At 38.4% G+C, this 19820-nt stretch overlaps 1 protein-coding gene across 16 annotated transcripts in view; it reads right to left on the reverse strand.

The window, feature by feature from the left end:
* The window catches only part of OTUD7A (OTU deubiquitinase 7A), a 148119-nt gene that overhangs the window by 58875 nt on the left and 69424 nt on the right, over window positions 1-19820 (reverse strand). For 13 of the 16 annotated variants that reach the window (XM_069025261.1, XM_069025262.1, XM_069025257.1 and 10 more), the window contains 3 exons: window positions 13563-13638; window positions 8480-8597; window positions 7816-7921 (listed from right to left, as the gene is read on the reverse strand). The gene's annotated coding sequence lies outside the window, so the exon portion shown is untranslated. Of the gene's footprint in view, window positions 1-7815; window positions 7922-8479; window positions 8598-13562; window positions 13639-13745; window positions 13766-19820 lie in introns of those variants that run through there. The other 3 variants (XM_069025266.1, XM_069025270.1, XM_069025271.1) reach the window with 3 other exon arrangements.

Consider the following 19820-nt stretch of genomic DNA (forward strand, 5'->3'; position numbering starts at 1 on the left):
CAAAACAAGGAATCAATTCAGTGCTTCCCATGGTTGGGCAGGTGTTCAGCCATCCCCAGGGGGGCAGGGCCCCATCACACAGAACGGTGACTGGGGAACACAAATTCCATCACTTCAAAAGTCCTCCCCTTCCTCCTTCTTCCCCAACTTTATATATACATCAGGGCATGATGTCATATGGTCTGGAACATCCCTGTGGTCAGTTGGGGTCACCTGTCCTGGCTGCATCTCCTCACAACCTCCCAGCCACCCCCAGATCCCTCCCCAGCCTAGAAGTAGGAAAAGCAGGAAAGGCCTTGGCTCTGTGAGCCCTGCTCAGCAATGACAAAAAGATCTCTAAATCATCAACCCCATGCTCAGCATGAATCCAAAGCACAGCCCCGTACCAGACACTGTGAAAAAAATTAACTCTACCCCAGCCAAAACCAGCAGATGTGCAATATTCACTCATTTGAGTCAGCTTTTCTCTCATGTACAAATGTTTGGGAAAAACCTCTTGCTCTTCTGTTTGCTGAACCAGTCAATTAACCAGCAGTGTTCTTTATTTCATGACAGACAGAATGAGCTCATTTCTTGGAGCTGCAGTCAGTACACACTGAAAAGCAAACTATCTGTGGGGAGTTCATGATACATGAAAATGTAAAAAGGTACAAGCTGAACTTTACCCAGTTGATAATAATTTTTTTTTTTAGCACTAGCTTCAAAATAAAAGTGGTATGTCAAGGAAAGAAGGTCACTACCATCAATCAAATAGTTAAACTTGGATCAGAACTAAGCTCATGCCACTCATATTTGCGTTTTAATTAACATAGAAATGGATCTGCTTATGTGTAATGTAATATATGCAACTCAGAAACTACACAGAAACTACTGTTTTCTTATGCATAACATTAATGATGACGATCTCCAAAGATTAGAGACTTTAACTAAAAGGAAGAAAAAAAAATACCACTTAATAAATAGATTTCCTCTAAAAGGGATTTAGTTGCAAAGAACTTCTTGGGCAACTTCAGTCCTGAATCTGACCTGCAAATTTTGACACAGCTTATGTGACTGAATATCTACTCCACATATACAAATCCACATGTGCTTGATTAAATTAGACAGTCTCCTGAAGTAAAGCCACAGCCAAAAGGCCCAAAGTTATATAAACAATCACCAGCAGGAGGTTGAAAATCTGGCTCTGTACCTTCTCTGTAATTCAAATGATAGAATTTAAGCTCTCAAACAGAAAGGCATTCAGAGAATTTATATTATAATTGCCATTGCTACTTAGAGATAAGCAGTAAACTTTCCCATAATACTTTACCTATGGAAAGTCAGACACTTAATAGAATGTCACTCCAGCCAGTGTCACCACTGAAAGCTCACCTTGGAAATCTTCCTGTCCCATCAGGTCTTCTACAAACCACTACAAGAATTTACTAAGGGACAGATTTGCTCACATTGTTCTCAGTTCTTTCCATTAACTAATCCATCTGTTAAACACCAATGAGATACAAACACACATCTACGGAAGCAAAGGCTTCAGCAAGGGCCTTTCTTTTTCATGTGGAGACAAGAAGGTAAGGACTGAAACTGTAGTGTATCGGGTTTCTTACTGGAGGAACCTGGCTGAGACAAATACCTGAACTGCTGGAATTATATCACTTTGCCTTGCTAACTTGGAAAAGCAATAATGAAGTAATGTTTGTAATGGTAAGATTGTAGACAGGTTGATAGACTCAGCATGCTTTGGCTGAGCAGGAAAAACTCAGAGCTCTAAAGAGTGCTAATGTGCTAAGGAAGAGCTGGGAGGAACTGCAGTCTTTTTCCTTCTCCTGCATCTATATTTTAAACAGTCTGAAAAAACACTGAAATCTTTTTCAGCTCCCCTGCTCATTGTAGGCAGAGGTGTAAAGATGAAATTTGGAGTTTAGCTTTTATAGTACTTTTGTTCACCCTTCTAGGCCTTGGAAACTTTTGCCTGGGCATTACTAAGCTGGCTATGATGTCAAACAGCACAATGTATACTATGTACTCTGAAGAGGAATAAAGAGAAACACTTAAGCCTTATACATCCTTTGCAATGTACCACAGCACTTCAGTGAAGATAAAATATCCAAAATATGCAGTATTCTTGCAGAAGGCCTTAAAAATAGAAAAACAGCCTTGTGATTGTGAAAGCTAGGAATAAAGTTAATTACAATAGTACATCAGAAGCTGAACTAACAAGCATAAGCATGATAAGCCACATACAGTCCTGTGATCTTCCAAATTTATAAATAGCTCCAACATTTTTCAGAAATAGAAGGCAGATCTCAATGCTGGAGGTGCCAATCTCTTCAGTTTTGTCTGGACCTATCTATCTACTTCTGGTTAATAACAACACACAAAGACCAGCATGCTTCAAGGCACACTTAATATCTACAAATTCACAGAAACCAGTTCCACACGGAGAAAACTTATTTGGGAAATCCTATCAGCTTTGCAGGAAATTGCTCAGCAAGCAGCAGAGAGAAGGAAGCACCATTTTCCTTGGATTTCTGTCCTTTAATACCCTAAACTTCTGCAGCCACCAGAACATCCCAGAGTTAGCCCAGACACATGTATGCACTTTACTGTCCAGACAACTTCCATCAAACTGTGTAGAGAGAAGTACCGTGCCAGTTTCAGGGACTTTTTTTCTCCACCAGCCAAACTTTCACTAAAGAGACAATTGGCTTCCTCTTGGGAGGTACCTCCTCTCAGCAATGCTTTGTCACAAGAATCAAAATTGTATCTAACAAATTGTCTCATCACAGTATTGAGCAATCCAGCAGACGCTTTCAGAATCAATGAAAAAATATTGAAAGGATTTCTTGTATGCAGTAAAATCTCTTTTAACCAACAATTGCTGAAAAGAGTGTAAGTCTCTCTTAACTTCTGCATAAAGGGAAAGATCATTCCCTCACAAAATAAAATACCTCACCATAAAAATGTATCCAATTACTCACATAACTTTTCAACCAAAACATTTTAATAAGACATCCTTTTAATCTCTGCTTGTTTAATAAGAGAAATGAGACATTCACTAGTTTATTATACCACCAGTGCGCAATTCATTTTTGTAACACAGCAACAATAAATAACACAAATCAAACAGCCAAATCTCATAGCCTCCAGTGAAACAATACTTGGAACATAATTACATGCCGTACACATTTTGCAAAGGATGTAGACTCAGTTCCAAATTTAGCAAAATGTGACCAGGAAATAAGTGTCCGGAACTTCACCACAGTGTTTGTTTGACCCTTTTCAGTCTTGAAATTTGCTATTTGCCAAATGTCATTTCAGCTTATAAGAGTGTTAAGGTTCCCCTAGTCCTCTGTAAAGAATTAACTGCTCCATGAAGAGATACCTTTAGAATCCTACTGGTCTAATTTGCGCTGTAACTTACTTTAGTTACTCAAAACTTTATTCTCTCTGGGTAAAGTTTCCAAAGATTTTAAACATCCATGTGAAAAAAAAAGATGTCAGTTTTTCATGCTTTAAATATACAGAGGTAGTAGCTCAAACGTGAGAGGAGATGATTTACTTGGAAACAAGTTATTCCCTATCTTCTTTATGAACACATCAACTGGCTCTTTCTTCTTTTGGTAATAGAAACTGTGCCAGCTTCTCCATCCATATGCTCTCTGGCCTCACATATATTAATAACACCAAGAGATCAGGTATGGATAGCTTTTGTCTAATTTACTGAAATTCTTTTAGGCTTTGCAAGAGAGGTCGTTCAAAACCAGATGAATTTACTCATAAATATGACTCTGAATGAACTAAGGCTGGGCCATAATTTAGTTCTGCAATGCTAAAACTCTGTTACAGAACCCATGCAGCATCTAGAGCAGATGGACATATTTATTTTGAACTGTTCTGATTTTAAAGATTTAACACATTAGAAATTAAAGATATTCTAACCACCTTATCTAAAATAGTAATACCTCAAGAGAGACAAAGATCGTACTTTCATCATGGAGCCACTGTCTATATTTCTGTCTGCAGACACCATACTAATATACACATCATATTATTAACAGCAAAACCAATGGAAAAGAAATTCTCATGGACTTCATGCTAAATAACTATAAAAGGAATGTATAAATACTATAAAAGTATACTGCATCAAATACTTAAACTATCCTTCTACTGCTCTATATTGGTAATTTTCATGGTATAATATGTTAAGGCCTTCTTAGATTAAGATATATTTCTGTAGAATGTCAGAATCTTGCTCTGAACTGAACCAGTCTTTATTTTTACATTAAATTACATCCTGATGGTTAGACTGTCCAGGGAGAACAGTTTTTTTAAAGGATACATTTAATTATTTTCACCCAGGTCTAGAACTACCTACCTCAGAAAAACAGTTTTACTGTGAAAATGAAATCTTCAGGACAAACAAAAATTTCCTGAAATTCCATGAGAAATTATCTTGGACAGTACTGGCTAAGAGAAGAAATACACTGGCCTGAAAAGCTCTGTGAAGTTTGTGCTTTAAAGACATGGATTCAGTGGTAAAAAACAGGATTTAAACCATTTCTACAAAAGAGAATGAATCTCATTTCTCACTGTGGAATATGACTTAGAAGTATTTTACTCTACTTCTAATATATAGCAAAAGTATTTTGATTTCATGAGAACAGAGTAAATTAGCTGAGTTCACACTGACAAAATAACTGATGGAAACTGTAAAGGCACAGAGCAGAGGTAAAGAGCACTGACTGGAATGTTTATGTTTTCTACGTCTCCATGTTTGCACTCAGTGACAGTATGTACCTCTTGCTATAACAATATTGTTGCTATTATGTAATATAATTGTAACTGATAATAGACAGTTATTAAAATAACCAATCCAACTAGAAATTAAATCTCAAAATGACAGAGCATTGCCTGTAATTAAAACACAGTTCTACTTCCACCCACATTAGGCAGAGCTGCCCAAGTATCCTAACGCAGCAGTTAGTCTTTATTAATTGTATCTTAACGTGGATTCCTAGGGCAAATTCAGTATTGAAATTCAGACTATAATCAAATGGTACATCATCTTAAATCAGCTAAAATGAACAGTAACTGCCAAATGATGAATTCAAGAGTAAGCTGCCTGTAGTGGCAGGTAATGTGTCCCAGTTACTTGCAAAACCAAATGCCACTGCTCTATAATAAGCCAACTTCTGTAAAAATACTACCACAGCAACAACCAAGATGGCACTTAAATAAAATGGAATAACATTTGTGTCTTATCACTCTGACTACAAGTTATAGTAACTGCATCAGAAAATTAAAAGTGATAACCACCTCCTCACTACAGGAAAGTTCTGGGACATGGCCTACATCCCAAAGGAGGCAGTTTGCTAACAACTTGTAGGCAGGAGTTTGTTGTGCTTTGGGTGATGCTGTCACCAGCCCTGCTGGAAACAGCAGATGCCTGATGCAGATGCGTAAAACAAGAGATACTTGGGCTTATTTACAAGCCAGAACCCCACCTTGCTCAAGTAGACACTGAGCTTTTAGGACCTGAATGGCTCCCACAGTTCAAGACAGCAACAAAACAGCACCTGTAACTTGAAGATTTAGCCATCTAAACCAGGGCATCAGGGGACACCCAGAGAAGTAAGTTCTGTAAAAATGGCAAAAGGAATATCCAAGAAGGATCTATTTTTAAAAAAGTAATTAATAGCTTAAAGGAGAGTTTTTACCATTAAAAAAAAAACATAACTAGATGCAGGGTGGAATAACAGATAATGAATTTCCTCCTTTTTCTTCAAGTCTGCAGGCTCCTTGTTCTACTCTAATTTTCTACTCTTCTGGACCTAAGAACCAAAATCTAACAAAAGTATACAGTAGAATTAGACAATTCAGATGTACCAACTATATACACTGGATAAATTTGGTTTAGATTAGATACCTAAGAGTTAATAGTATATACAGTGCCAACCTGAAATCAAGGTTGGAGAAGTTAAACCACATGAGCCATGCAATGTTATGACTTTGGAGAACCAAGTTTAGATATTTTTTTTTCAGTTCAATTAGGCACAAAATGAGGCAAAATTAGAGTCTGACTTGTCTTATGCAGGCACGGCTTATCTCTACTTGTCTACTATCCCTAGCAAGAGAATGGAATTGGCTGGAGCCACTGCCCCAAATAAAATAATCACATTTAAAAGATTAAAGAAGCCATTAACATGGATTGACTTTGTCCCAGCAGAACAGAGCAATGCAATCTGTTCAGTGCTGGTGATCTGGCAAGGACAAATAAAAGTAGTCTGACACCCAAGTAGAAAGACAGGGACTCACTAATGCTGAGTGCAGTGTCCAAACCCACAAGGACTTCTGAAGTGACAAGGGTTCCAAAGGAAAAATTCTATATGCAACACATGGATACAGCTTCTTCTCCATGATCAAAATGGTTACTTATACAATTCTCAGCAAGAATCCCAAAGGTTTTACTAATACCATACTTAATCCTCAACAGCTTAAATAAAATCCAGTATGCACAGAGGAGGGTGAAGCTTGGAAAAAATTTGTGCATCAGCTATAGAAAGAACTGATGAGCTCAGCAATAGTTCAAGAGCCTTAAAACACTTTGGAACATCAAGTCCCACTTCTGAAAGGAAGAGACAAAGAATCTGTGTTCAAGCAGAAACAGACGTAGAATCTATGTTCAAGCAGAGACTTTTGGCAGTCAGAGACAAAAAAAACCCCAAAATAAAAAACACCCCGAAACAACACAGGAACAGGAGAAATTCATGCTTGAAAGTAGGAAAGAAAGATTTTTGAATTCTAACTTTGCTTCTCTGCTTATCCACACACAATCCAGTCTGTTTACACGTATTTGATATGGTTTGCTTGTAAGTAAACATTTTTGCAGAAGATGCTGCATTTTCTTTTGTTTAAATTAATCCTGAATTAATTCAAAACTCTCGTACTTGTAGATGCACAAGTGCTTAGGCCGATCTGAGTGCAGAATGTGGGAGGCCTCTGCCCAGAAGCTTGACCTGACACATCCTTACAAGGTACTGAGATGATGTGAAAACTGAGATAACAGAGAAGTGGGAGGCTAGGAAAACTTGGAGAAATGAAGGCAATAAAGAAGGCATGACATGGGACAGACAGAACTATCATGATGAGGAGGAGGGGGGAGAAGGGCAATGTTTCTATAGCAAACTATATTTCATTACTTCCTATTGCCGTTGAGAAAGTTCTTTGCAGTGAATTTCAAACCCAAGGTTAAGCCTCAAAATTAGAAACAAATCCATTAAATGAAGATACCAGGGCAGATACAATGTCCATGCTGCAGTGCTATGGACTGTCAGGAGTTCTGTTGGGACTCCTTCACAATCCCAGTGAATGATGACAGGAAACTTAAACTGTAGTAATGGAAATTAATCTCTACGAGGTATTTTAGAGTATTTAGCAACTCAAAATTAAAAATACAGTTCCCACGTACTTAATTTTAGTATAACATTCCAAACAGTTGCTGTGGTTCCAAATCAAAACTACAGACCACAGTTTCTCATACTTTTCATGCGTACGTGGTAGAGAGGAATTATTTTCAGCTCCATTCAATTTGCTGCTTTAATTTCCTGAAGGTCCCCCCTCAAGCACTTTTGTGAACTTCATGTGGCAGAGGAAACAAAAGCAGTAGGGAAGAACCTCTCAGTCCAGCACTGCTGCCAAGGAAGTGTTATGTGTAACATACTTGCAGGGAAGAGAGACTTCTGTGTGAACAGTTTGCTTTAAGCCATGTAGCGACACTGAGAATTTCTACAGAAGAAGCAGGGACAAAATCTGACTCACCATGATAGGTTCTACTTGCAAAAGTCTCCCTTCTCTCCTGCATGCCCTAACTCATTTTGGTGAAGCAAACGGGGCAGGCATCCACAACAGCAAACCCACCTTCTCCCTGGAGAAAGGACAGAAAAGTCAGCAAGGAAAAGGCAATCCAGAGCAGGTGAGTATCAGCTACACAGCAGCCATTTAGCAAACATTGTTCTGTTCACTGCACTGACCAAGAGGGTCACTCTGGGGATCTTTAAGCCTCACAGTGGGTTACACCACATTATTAGAGAATGAACTGCTAAGAAATATAAAACCGAAGAACTAAGCCCAAAACAGCTTCTGCAGTGATACATCAACTGCAGCAGCAGTTTAACATGGCAACGATATGGATGATTTTAGGAACTTATGTAGCATCCAAGCTTTAGGAAGCACAAATAAAGGTTCATTTAATGAGTAAAAATGCATCACCCATCAGCTCTGTGTAGCCACAGGCGATAGGCATGCTGGTAGCCTGTTAATAATTTTAGTTGGTTTCTTTGGTTGGCTACACTTAATTGTTGTCAATAAGAAAACAAATTAAAATTTTTTGTTTTCATTGCTACATCCTTATGCTCAGCATTCCAAAACAATTACCTGGCAGATGCTGATTTGAGGGGTGGAGGGGAAATTTATAGCTACTCACAGGAATGAGGTAGGTAGGGCCCTTTTTCTGTTTCTAATATATTTGCCTATTTAGGAAGGCAGGAGGCAACTGTCCGGCTGATTTACTTCTGATTTTGAAGCTCTGCAGTATCATGTGCCTGTGAGGATGGAGAGAAAAGCAGAACAAGTTTTACTGTTTCACTCCAAAAGTGACAGTAATTTACTGTTCTGCATCCATTTGTCATACCCACGACACACTCTGACCCTGTAGCACTATTATGGAAAAAATAATTCTATGCTATGTACATCAGATGACAGCTTCTTAGGAATCCAGCCCCCTTCCTGTTTGGTTCAGATAAACAAAGGAAATACACCTCAAAATCCAGTTTAGAGGGCTGGCTTTCCACCAGTTTGACCAGTTCTGTCAGTGGCAGAACTGACTAAATTATTCCAGCAGATCCAATACATTTAGTCCCTTCCTACTCATGAAAAATTCACCTTCAGAACTACTAATTTTGTTTAAAAAAGTAATATGATTTAAAAAAACAATAACCCCAAAACCAACAAGCATTGCAGACTGATCTAAAAGAATCTTCAATATTAAGTAAATTAACCATGAAGCATAGACCTGAGTGGTTTAATGAGCTTTGTCTCAAGTGTTTTGTATCCTGACTGGATATGTGAGCATTTTATAGTTTATCTAGTTTTAATCTCCTCTACCAGCTAAGAAAGCATAAATGACCTGCATATAGTCTTCTTTTACAGTCTGTTTAGCAATACTGTGACCAAATACCATTTTTTCTTTGATGCTAACTAAATATTGCTTCTCTGTTCGTCTATGCATCATTAATCAAAGTCTTAAAACATAATTTTGTAAAGTTTTTAGTGTGCTTTCGTTCTTATAATTTTTAAATACCAAGAATATGAATTGTGAATTCTCGCAATTCTTTTAAGTTTTATCCCTCCTAGTTACACCTCCTCCTCTATAAAAAAAAAGCAATTGTGTATTTATGTAAGAAAATCCACATATTTGTTAAATATATTTCTTTTACAAAATAAGACTAACAAACTCTTTGCTATTTTCCTTTTCCACTCTCTCAGCTATACTTTTTCCAAGTATATGGTGTTGCACAAATTTATTTCAACATAACACAGCTTTGCTGGACATCTTTAAAGCCCTTAGACACTACCTGCTCCACAGGCTGAGTTGAGCTCTCACCTGGTGAACTCATGTCAGCCACCTAGAATATTAAGTTCAGTATTCTGTGGAACTGCACTGAAAAGGGAAACAGCCATGGTAACCTGACCAGAAAGAAATAAGTAGGCTCCATATTCATACACAGTATTTCCAAGTGGTGGTGGTGGTGGTCAAAAAACCAACGTATTTTAGGTTTAGAAAATGAAGATACAACTCCATGCTGTTGGGATCTTACATGCACATTTTAACAAATTTCTACTGAATCTCACATGCAAAATTTTACTGTTGTTTTTGGCTAAAGATAACACACCTTTGATTCCCAGCATTATAGGAAGCAATCCAAAATGCTAAGTTTAGACATTTTAAAGAGATTGTCCAGATACTTTTTCCACTCTCACCTTTATTTCCAACTTCTAGACTGAAACATTACCCAAACTTTGCCTCAGTTTCACTGTAGTGCTTCTATTGTTACGTGCAGATTGTACAAGTACACATAATCACACTAAAATTCTTATAGCTGAAAAATGGTGCTCAAGGTCTGTGAGTTCATCTGATTCCTTTGCAACAGCAGCATTTCCTTCACACACACATTACAGTCACACCCACAAATCATTGAGAGCAAGTGGTGCATCAGTAATGCTGCTGTGCTGTCCTGGTGCCCTCTCATCCTGCTCAACTGCTGCACACTCACAACACTCAGAAACAGCACACATGGAAGGACTACTCAGAGTGTCACTGTCCATCAAAGTGCCTCTTGGTCTCTCTGAAGGTCCATTAAAAATAGCTGTTTCAATTGCAAAAGTTAAAAAATAGCCAGAACAAGTCTCTCTCCAGATAGCAAAAACCTGAAGGGAAAGAATAAATACAGAAGGGACTGCAGAGGAAAGTCTCTTGTGGTTTCTCTGCCTCCTGTTAACACCATCGCTGGATGTTTGCATGCATCCACTGGGTAATAAAACAGAGGTTAGGAAAATGAAAGGAAGTATGTTGGTGTCTTCCTAACTGGGTTTAATTCATATGACAGCACAAAGAATGGGCAAGGAGATACCAAATGTGTCTTTCAATGCAGAGGCCAGAGCAAAAGCCACAGTTTCTTATAACTGTGAACTACAGATTTAAATGAAATTGTCAACTGCCAATACAAGCAATGAATTTGACCTCAGTATTCAAGTCTACATTCAGCTATTTGATGATTCATCCATAATGAAAGAAAAACAAATGGCACTAGAGTCAAGCTGAAACAACCACAAGAAAATTCTTCTGGAAAGAACATGAAACATTTACAGTAAGTTCCTATAAAGGTTATTAATACTTTCAAAATTCAACCTGTGTCTTGTTTATGGCATAACCAAAATGTGACAATCTCTGATGACTCATGAAGCTTTTGGTGACAGAAGCAGGATCACCAAGATATTGGAAAGCTTTCTGTACATTCCCTTTAGCTCCCAGAGCACTCTGAGGCAGCCATCTGGTTATGTGTTAGCATCTGTAGTAATAGCATGAAGTCACAAAAACCACAGCAAATGTTTGACTGGTCGAAAGCTAGAGACACCTTTTTACAAGGGAAAACTCTCTTCTTTTAATTAAGACCTTAAACACTACACATTTTTTATCACAAAAAGCAAAGGCACTTCTCCAGGCCCATGCTAGAAATATACCAAATCTCAGCTCTCAAGTTTATCAATTATCTATATTCATCTTCTGAAATAAAATAGCTACAATCTGAATTGAACAAAGAAAGGATGTTATCCCCAGCCTTCCCCTATCTGCTTTATAGCACTTTCCCAGCACAAGTAGTCTACACTGACTCAAAGGTGAAGCTAAAACCCAGAAGGCCTGAACAGGTGGATTCCTCTTCCTTCTCTGCACCATTGGTTTGGGCCACTTGGTGACACCTGCTCTGGTGATTGTCTGAGTGCTCTGTAAACATGACTGAGAAATAAATACAAGATCATCAAGCTTACTTTTACCTCTCCAATACTGTGAACACCTAGGCTTTATTGAACATATTCATCTTTTAAAAACACTATTAAATAAGTAGGGTTTTTTTTCCCCTAGCCAGTGAAAGCTCAGAATTCTCAATTAAATGAGAATGTATGTCCTTCATTCACTCATTCCTAGGTGCAGAAAATGAATGACTTTTGACATGTATATTCCTAATCTCTGATGATTTCTAGCTAACTTATCTGCCCTAAGTTTATGAGAAAAAGCTATTTCTGAATCTTATACACATGGAACCCCCCCACCCCAACAGTAACTGAAAGCCATCAGCAAAGCAATTTACAGGCATATAGACACTTCAGTGGAGGGCTGCAGTAGGAGAGCCTATTGCTAGAGAGCTACACAAACTTTAGCAATTCCGTGGAGTGCACTGCTGCAAACAGAGCTACCCCTTCTGAAAGAATACAAAGCAAGCAACAGAAGTTACTCTCTTACACTCTGCATCAGCCACCCAGTTTGCTGACTACACAGAGAAACACAGCCACAGCTTCACCCTTCAAGACATTTTTACAACACTTCATCAATTTCATAGGGACAGCTTCACTTTTAGAAATAATAAATGCAATTTCACTTTTAAAAGAATCATATTTTATTAACTACAAAGCATACCTCTGGATACAAAACCTGACAAGCTCCCAACCCAAAACTAGAGCACACAGTACATATAGATTCCTAAAGACTCACAGCATGAAGTGTAATCTCCCACTGATTTTAGCTTCATCTCATGAGACCTATTTTCCTTTAAAACCTATTTCACCTAATAAAGCCTGATAATGATAAAAAAAGACTAATTTAGAGGTTAGTGAGAGCTTCCTGTAAAAACTGGGAACATGCTACTGCTTTATATAATCACAGAACCATTGTATCTCCTCTATCAGCTTCTTGGAACTGAGGACTAAGGGAGAAGAAGGGGGGACAATGGCCTGGCTCCCCACCATGGTACAGCTGAGCCATGGGAAGGGCAGGAGGCTGTCCTCAGAGAGCCACTCAGGTGGCCCATCTGTGCCCATCTGGGATTTTTCTGGCAGCTTCTCAGGGACAAGACGTAGACAGGAGAAAGAATGGAGAGCATCAAAGGCACCAAAACATGCATGAGTCTGTGCTTTCCTCAGTGATTACTTCTACACCATGAAATGCCAGCAGAGCCAGCCCGACCTCTGTGCAAGAGAAAGCAATTAAGGAAAAAGAAAAATGACTACAGGAAATTCTCCCTATGATTTAATGAGGGGTGTGTGTGAGAGAACCACAGGCAATAACTCTTCTATCACTCAAAATAGGTACCTATAGCTCAGATGTCAATGAAAGTTTTCCAAAAAACAATTACTCAAAATCTCTTTTTAGAGGAAAACCAAAAAGAATTAAACCATCTTTCTTGTTTTTCAGAGATGCTCTAAGTGGAAAACATGATGATTATATGATGAGCTGTCACTCGGCTACAACCCACTCAGTTCTATTACTGCTTGCTCCAGCTACTTTAACATTCAGTCATCTCAGTTACCTTTTATACTCATGGGATGTAGGAATTATCAAATGCCCCTTACGACACAGGGCAATCCCTGCCCTCAGAGTCCAAGCTGATTTGATCTCTTTCTGCTTTACTGGAATTTAGGACTGCATTGTGAAAGAGAGTAGGAACCCTGCCTCCACATCATTTGAATTCCTGCACCACACACATTTTTCTCTGCCCTTCCGTTTACTATCTAGAAGACTGAGGTTACAGAGTACAGTGCACCATTTGCATATCAAAAACAGTAGCGCTTTACATAAAAATGAAAAGCAGGCACTTTTCTGGTTTCAGTGACTAAGAGCTCAAGATTTCCTTCCTCTGAATCTGTAACTTCAAATTCAGGTGTAACTCAGTTCATCAAGACTGGTTCAGATAAATATTTTAAAAATTAAGAAGCTTCCCCACTACCAGTGTTACCTGATACTTATTTGCCAGAGACATTTTCTTTCCAGACCCTCTTCTTTGGGAGCAGTTAAAGACTTCACTGCCTTACCTGAAAGAACAAAAGAAAAACATGGAAACAAGTTCAAAGATCATAAAGAAACAATTCTTATTTATCTCAGTTTATACATAACTTGTTTGAATGTTGGGTGGTACTACCTCACTCACTGGGGGTTTCAATATTTTCTTCCAGCTGGCCACCCTGGGCTCAGGTGTGTCAGATTTTGTTAGCAAAAGAAGCAGAATGACTCTGCTCTACCTTACACCAACAAAAGAACATATACTCAAAATACTATTCCAGGTTGCTGTAACCTCATGCAGAGATAACAACCTTGCCCTAAGTTTCTACATGGAGGGCCTTTTCTGAAGCAAAATGTCCAACCCTGGTGTTAACATACACACAAGTTTTTAGCACAGGACAGTGAGCACACCATGAACCCTGACTTGTGACCTTCAGCAAGCTCCAAGACACCCAGCCTTGATACTCTTTACCGGACCAGTTTTTCCTCAACAGGAGGCAAAATTGATTCAAGCACAAGCCATACTATCAGCTGAAGTTAACATGCTCCTAATTGTATCACCCTTAACCTTTATATCCTTGATCAGATCAACTGTTATCAATCCAAAACCACCATACACCTCCGAGAAAGCAGGTGGGCAAACGAATACAATACTACAAAGACATTCACAATTCTGTTCCTGAAAAAGACCATTCCTGCACCTTAACAGGGGTGTGCAGCCTAGTGCCTGGCATGCCACAGACAAGTGAGACTAATGATACAAGCCATGGTATCCTCGTGAGGGACAATAACTGGCCATCTCTGTGTTGCTTCCCTGCCTTTTTTACTGATGGTCATGTACATCAGGTAGGTGAGTGCAAAAAGGCTCCAAAACGGGTAAGAGAAAGATGCAGTCATATCCCCTCTCCCCTCTAACATGACTGTGAGATGTGACATCAATTTTAATGACTTCATTGCCTAGAAACGTACCTGGCCACCCACACACGTAGACAGAGCGATGAGGTGGGAACAGAGAATGAATGACTCAGAGAAATCCCAGCTGTTTACCACAGTGTCTCACTACTCTCAACACCAACAGCAGTGGGTGGTGTTCGAGCTGTCCTTGACCCTGCCAAATCCCTCTTCCACTGCTTTCCACCATTAGAATGTTGATGTGTTTCCAAGTCCTACCATGAATGCATTACCAATTTCCTGAGGAAGATTTATCTGCTTCAGATGGTTTAAAAGAAAAATAGGCAATTCTCATGCTCAGGAGAATCATGCTACAGTATGAGTACACTGGACTACGTGTTCCTTTGACCTGTTTATCATTCACTACTCACCTAAACCCCTTGTTAAATCCTCAGAGATATATGATCTATTTCCCTACATGTCTTCAGTTAGAGTCAGATCATCTAAAGAAACTGCACTGGATCAGAAACAAGACCAGTATTTAAAATCAGTATCAGGAAACTGCCCTCCATTTTCCATCTATTTTTTACTTAAAGCACACAGTGCCATGGCAAACCCATTAAACACAGAAGTGTTTATGAGTACATTGCTGTTTGCATAGGAGTCTTAATATTAATCCCCTTTCCTTTTAAAAAATGTTAAAATCTCAGACACATTTCTGTACTAAAGCTCTGTGCCTCACATGAAGCCAGTCCTGTCAGGATCATGTTTGAAGAAAGAAGGATCAGAATAGTGGATGCATAAAGACACTATTGCCATCACTCCTTTAAGCCTTACAGGATTACCACCCACCTGAAATGCCATGTCCTTTTATTGCCCTTTGAGTGATAAAAGGGAGACCTCCTAGAAGTGCAAGTTTGCCTTGGGTGTTGAAGTCATGCATCTTATGGTGCGTAGTTCTCTCTTAAATTGTTGCCAAAGCAGAAACTTAATTTGCTAATTATTTGGAGAAAACTACACCCATCTTTCTACAAGGACTTGCTTTTGTGGGTTCTAGATCTGTGCTGATTCCCCCAAGATCCTGAAAAGATGACATCCTGCACACTGGGTGTTCAGGAACCTGGGTTTCCCAGTCTGACTGCACCTCTCTGAGAGAGACATGTGTGAGAAAAGCAGCCATGTTTCAATGCATTAGTCCTGCTCTCTGGCAGTCTACACTAAACACTAATGAAAGAAAAGGATTTTCCTATAAAATTGCATAAACTGGTAAGAGATAAAAGGCACACAGAACATAAATAAGTACAGACACCTGGCAAAGACCAGTGTGATCTAAGGTAGGTTGGAAAACTGCTGGCAAGTTCACAAGAAGAATCACAGTCAAATCAAGGCTGACTGGATACGCATGTGTTAGGAGTGAGCATTTCCTCACAGCTCTATTTCTCATGAAGCGTGGAGAAGAAACTTAAAATTCTCAATTCCAACAACATATACAAACCTCTTAAAAATAAATCCTAATTCAGCTGTCAAAATTGTCTTTTATGTCCAGCACCATCTTCAGTGCAATCCTGCCTTTCTGCCTGCCTGATGTATTCAGAGGCTGTTGCTGGAGTCACTTCCTCTTGTCCGTCCTATTTAACTAATGCAATTCAAGAGAATAAAATAAACTATTTCTGCAATAGCAGGAAGGCACATAGTGAACTGTGGAATACCAAATCTACCAATTCACTTTATTCAGTGGATACAAATTTTACCCATAATACTTCTCTGTAACTGACTGACACTAAAACAGAACAAATAATTCAGTAATCACACCTGCACCCAGAACAGTCTGTCTTGTTCAGTACTGAGGTCATCCAGAGAGGGGAATTTGCAGTGCAGCTGCTGTACTTTACATAAACACAGAGCTTCCATGGAAATTTGAATGCTTGCTTCTCACCCCTCCTCCCTTTTCTTTTTTAATATAATTTTCCTATACTCTTTGGAAAACTGTGAATTTTGTGGGCAGCTATGGGTTTTTTTCCTAATTTGAGAATGAAATACATCAAAAAATTATTTTCTCTTGTAAACAACAGAACTGTCTGATGATTTTAGTATGATTTTAACAGAAAGTCCACAACTATTTTTACAGCATAAGAAACAAAATTTTAAACTGCCAAACGCTACTTTTTTCAAAAGCAGGCAAGACGGAGTTTTAAAGGAGAAATGCCCAACATTTTAGATTAAGTGTTCGAGTTTTATGCTTACATGGTTATAGAGTTTCATTGGCAAAATAACCCAGGATGCACTCACTTCTTTACAATGCCAAGTTCCTCTCCAAAAACGACCCTCCTCCTCCACATTTTTTATTATGCTAAGTGAAATAGTTATTGTTATTTCTCATGTGCTAAATCAATATTATTTTCACAACACCCTTAATGGTTCACTTTTATTAAGGGCATTCCCCAGTACACATCATCTCAGTCCTTGTGAAAGCCACATTCTAAGTATTTCTCAAACCATGCTGGTAAAGTATGAAATTCAGATGTGATATGTACAGGATAACCAATCTCACACTGCTAGTTACCATCTACCAGAGACAGTAAAAAGTTCTGCAACACAACTACATGTTTGCTAAATCCCCAGAAAACTTCATTACAATATCTATATGTTCGTATATCATTAACCTACAGCAAAACACATTCAAGTTCTCATTTGGCAAAAAGCCCTGTAAGGGTGCAGAGCCTTATTTACGCATGTTCCTGAAACAAACTGCAAAAGGTAAATAGCAGATGTTTCGGTATTGGCCAGTCTAGGTGTTCAAACTGAGCCCCAGTCCCCCACTGCAGCGAGCTGGGAACCCTGCTTCAATAAGCATTCTTAGTAGGACCCATTCAAATTCTCATATATATTGGCAGAATAAGCAGGAAGTTCAATAACAAAAAAAGGAAGTATATTTGCACATTTCAATGCATTAAAATAATGCACGACTTCCATTCTTCTCTATTTAAGTTCCTGTGTATGTGTAAAAGAAGATGAAGAAGCAAAATTTTCCATTTCAGCTATGGATTGTGGTAGAAACAGCATCAGAAGATGAAAATGTCTCTGCCAGTCCAGCTGAACATCATCTAGTCAACTGTTATAAAAGGTACTTACTGAAATGAGTGGCACAATCACCATTCCTTCAATAACAAAGAATCCTCTCTGAAGCTAAAAAAATTACAACATGGTTGTTTTGCACTTTTACTAAGAGTTCTTGCATTACATCAGCTTTTGCATCAAAGCTGGTAGTGCAAAGAGGAAAGCAAAGCCCATTTTATGAACTGATGTAATCAAGCCTAGCATCTCTCTGGGGTTTTTTTGTTCCTATGGTCACAATGACATCAGCCTACTCTGCCTATTCAGTAGTGGAGAGCAATGACAGTTCTTCACCTCTGCTCACACATTTCTCTATTCTTTTCCTCTTGCTTGTACATCCTGTCACATTAAGAGCCACTTGCATTTCAATGGGACACAAAACAACGCTTGCCTCAAATCCCTCTCCTCACTCATTTCCTCAATGTTTCCAGCTGTCAAAGACAACATCAAAACTTGGCTTGAGAAAGTGGAAAGAGGGGAAAGAGAAATCTCAGGCACATCTAAGCACATCTAAACACTGTAAAGTGGGCCATGAATTTACAGTGTGGATCCCACACTGTTCAAGTAACAGCCATGTGTTAAGTGCAGCAGACACTGCCACAAACAGAGCTGACCTGCAAAGGTTCTGAAGCTGTTTGTCTGCCCCATGGCACAGTAGATGTTTAATTGGCACCCACGCTGCAGTTCCAGGAACAGCTTGGTGCTCCCAGCATCCTCCTTTACATGGGGCCAGATGTGCTTCAAAAGGCTCCTACAAACCCATGCAAGTAACTCCGTTTTTCCGAATCAGTTTCTACGCCTGTAAAATGAGAGTAATCATACTAATCTTAAAAAGAACAGCAACTGAAGAGAAATTGATTCACTTGCCATTGACATAATCCAGCCCTGGAATTCCCCATCTAATTAATTCTCTCATCTGAGACACAACATCTAGGCCAGAATACATTAAAGAAAATATATTTACACATGGAAAGTACTGTAAGGCTTACTGAAGCCTACCCGAAACACACAATACATTTTATAAATTTTCCTACTAAGAATTTTCTTGGATCTGCTCTTCTGTGATGAAAAAATATCCACCATCAAACCAACCAACCTATTAACCAAACAATCCCCCAATCTCCACTTCTTCTTCCATGTTTTAAACTATGAGGAGAAACTAATAAAGAGAAAACTTTCTTTTTTACCTTTTCCACTGAATTAGATCTTTTGCAAGATTTAAAGAAGACAACACTATGGATCACCTAATGCAACCTGCAATAAATATAACCTTGCCATAGACTGAAAAAATTAAATGTCATGCGGAATAGTTATGTACATAAGATTATCACAGATTTCTTTTGTTATCCCCTTCATATATTCTTCAGCTGAAGTCAGAGAAATAATTTCCATATTTTCCATTACAAAATGTAGACAATAAGAAAAATATGATTCTCTGTAGCTGAACTGCCTACTTCAATCCCAAGAACTGATTTTTATTTGCCAGCTGTCCTACCCATTAATAAAAAGGAGCACAATCCCCCTCCATCTGCTGGTTTTTTTGAGCATCTTACCAAGTAACATGCAAAGAAATGAGCAAATATTTTAACAACTAGAAGTCAAATGCATTAGAATAAAGGCATTATAAATATAAAAAGTACAAGTGATTTTTTATGGACAGAAAGAAAATGTTATGCACACATTAAAATGTATGTAGATACTAGATGTTTATAGAATCTGTACGCAACATATAGGTAGATGGTACCTAAACTGCATCTATGTTATCTGTATGTCTGTGTATTGTGGATACATTTATAGAGCTATAAACAGACATACTTTTATCTCTAGATAATATATATCTCTTAACTAACATCAACTACCATCAATTTTTTTCCCCATTTGGGAGAAGCTGTCAATTTAAAACAGAGAACTTGATATACATTTATCCCTAACCCTACGGTAACCCACGCAGTTAGAGCCTAAAGGATTTATTTAATATTCTTCTTACTAGCAGCTGACAGATATCTGACAACACAAAAATGTAACATTTCATTTAATTTCTCCACAGGCTGATTTCAGTGAGCCCCAGATGTTTTAGCAGAAGAAAGAGAAAGGGGGATGGGAAATTTGTTTATAACAAATGGTCCTTGCTTTAATAATTTCTATCAAAAATTAAGAGGCGTTAATTAAAAAAAAAAAATCCTAAGTGGTACTCCATTCTTGGTTCATT

This window comes from Aphelocoma coerulescens, chromosome 10 (assembly GCF_041296385.1).
Source record: "Aphelocoma coerulescens isolate FSJ_1873_10779 chromosome 10, UR_Acoe_1.0, whole genome shotgun sequence".
Taxonomy (NCBI): Eukaryota; Metazoa; Chordata; class Aves; order Passeriformes; family Corvidae; genus Aphelocoma; species Aphelocoma coerulescens.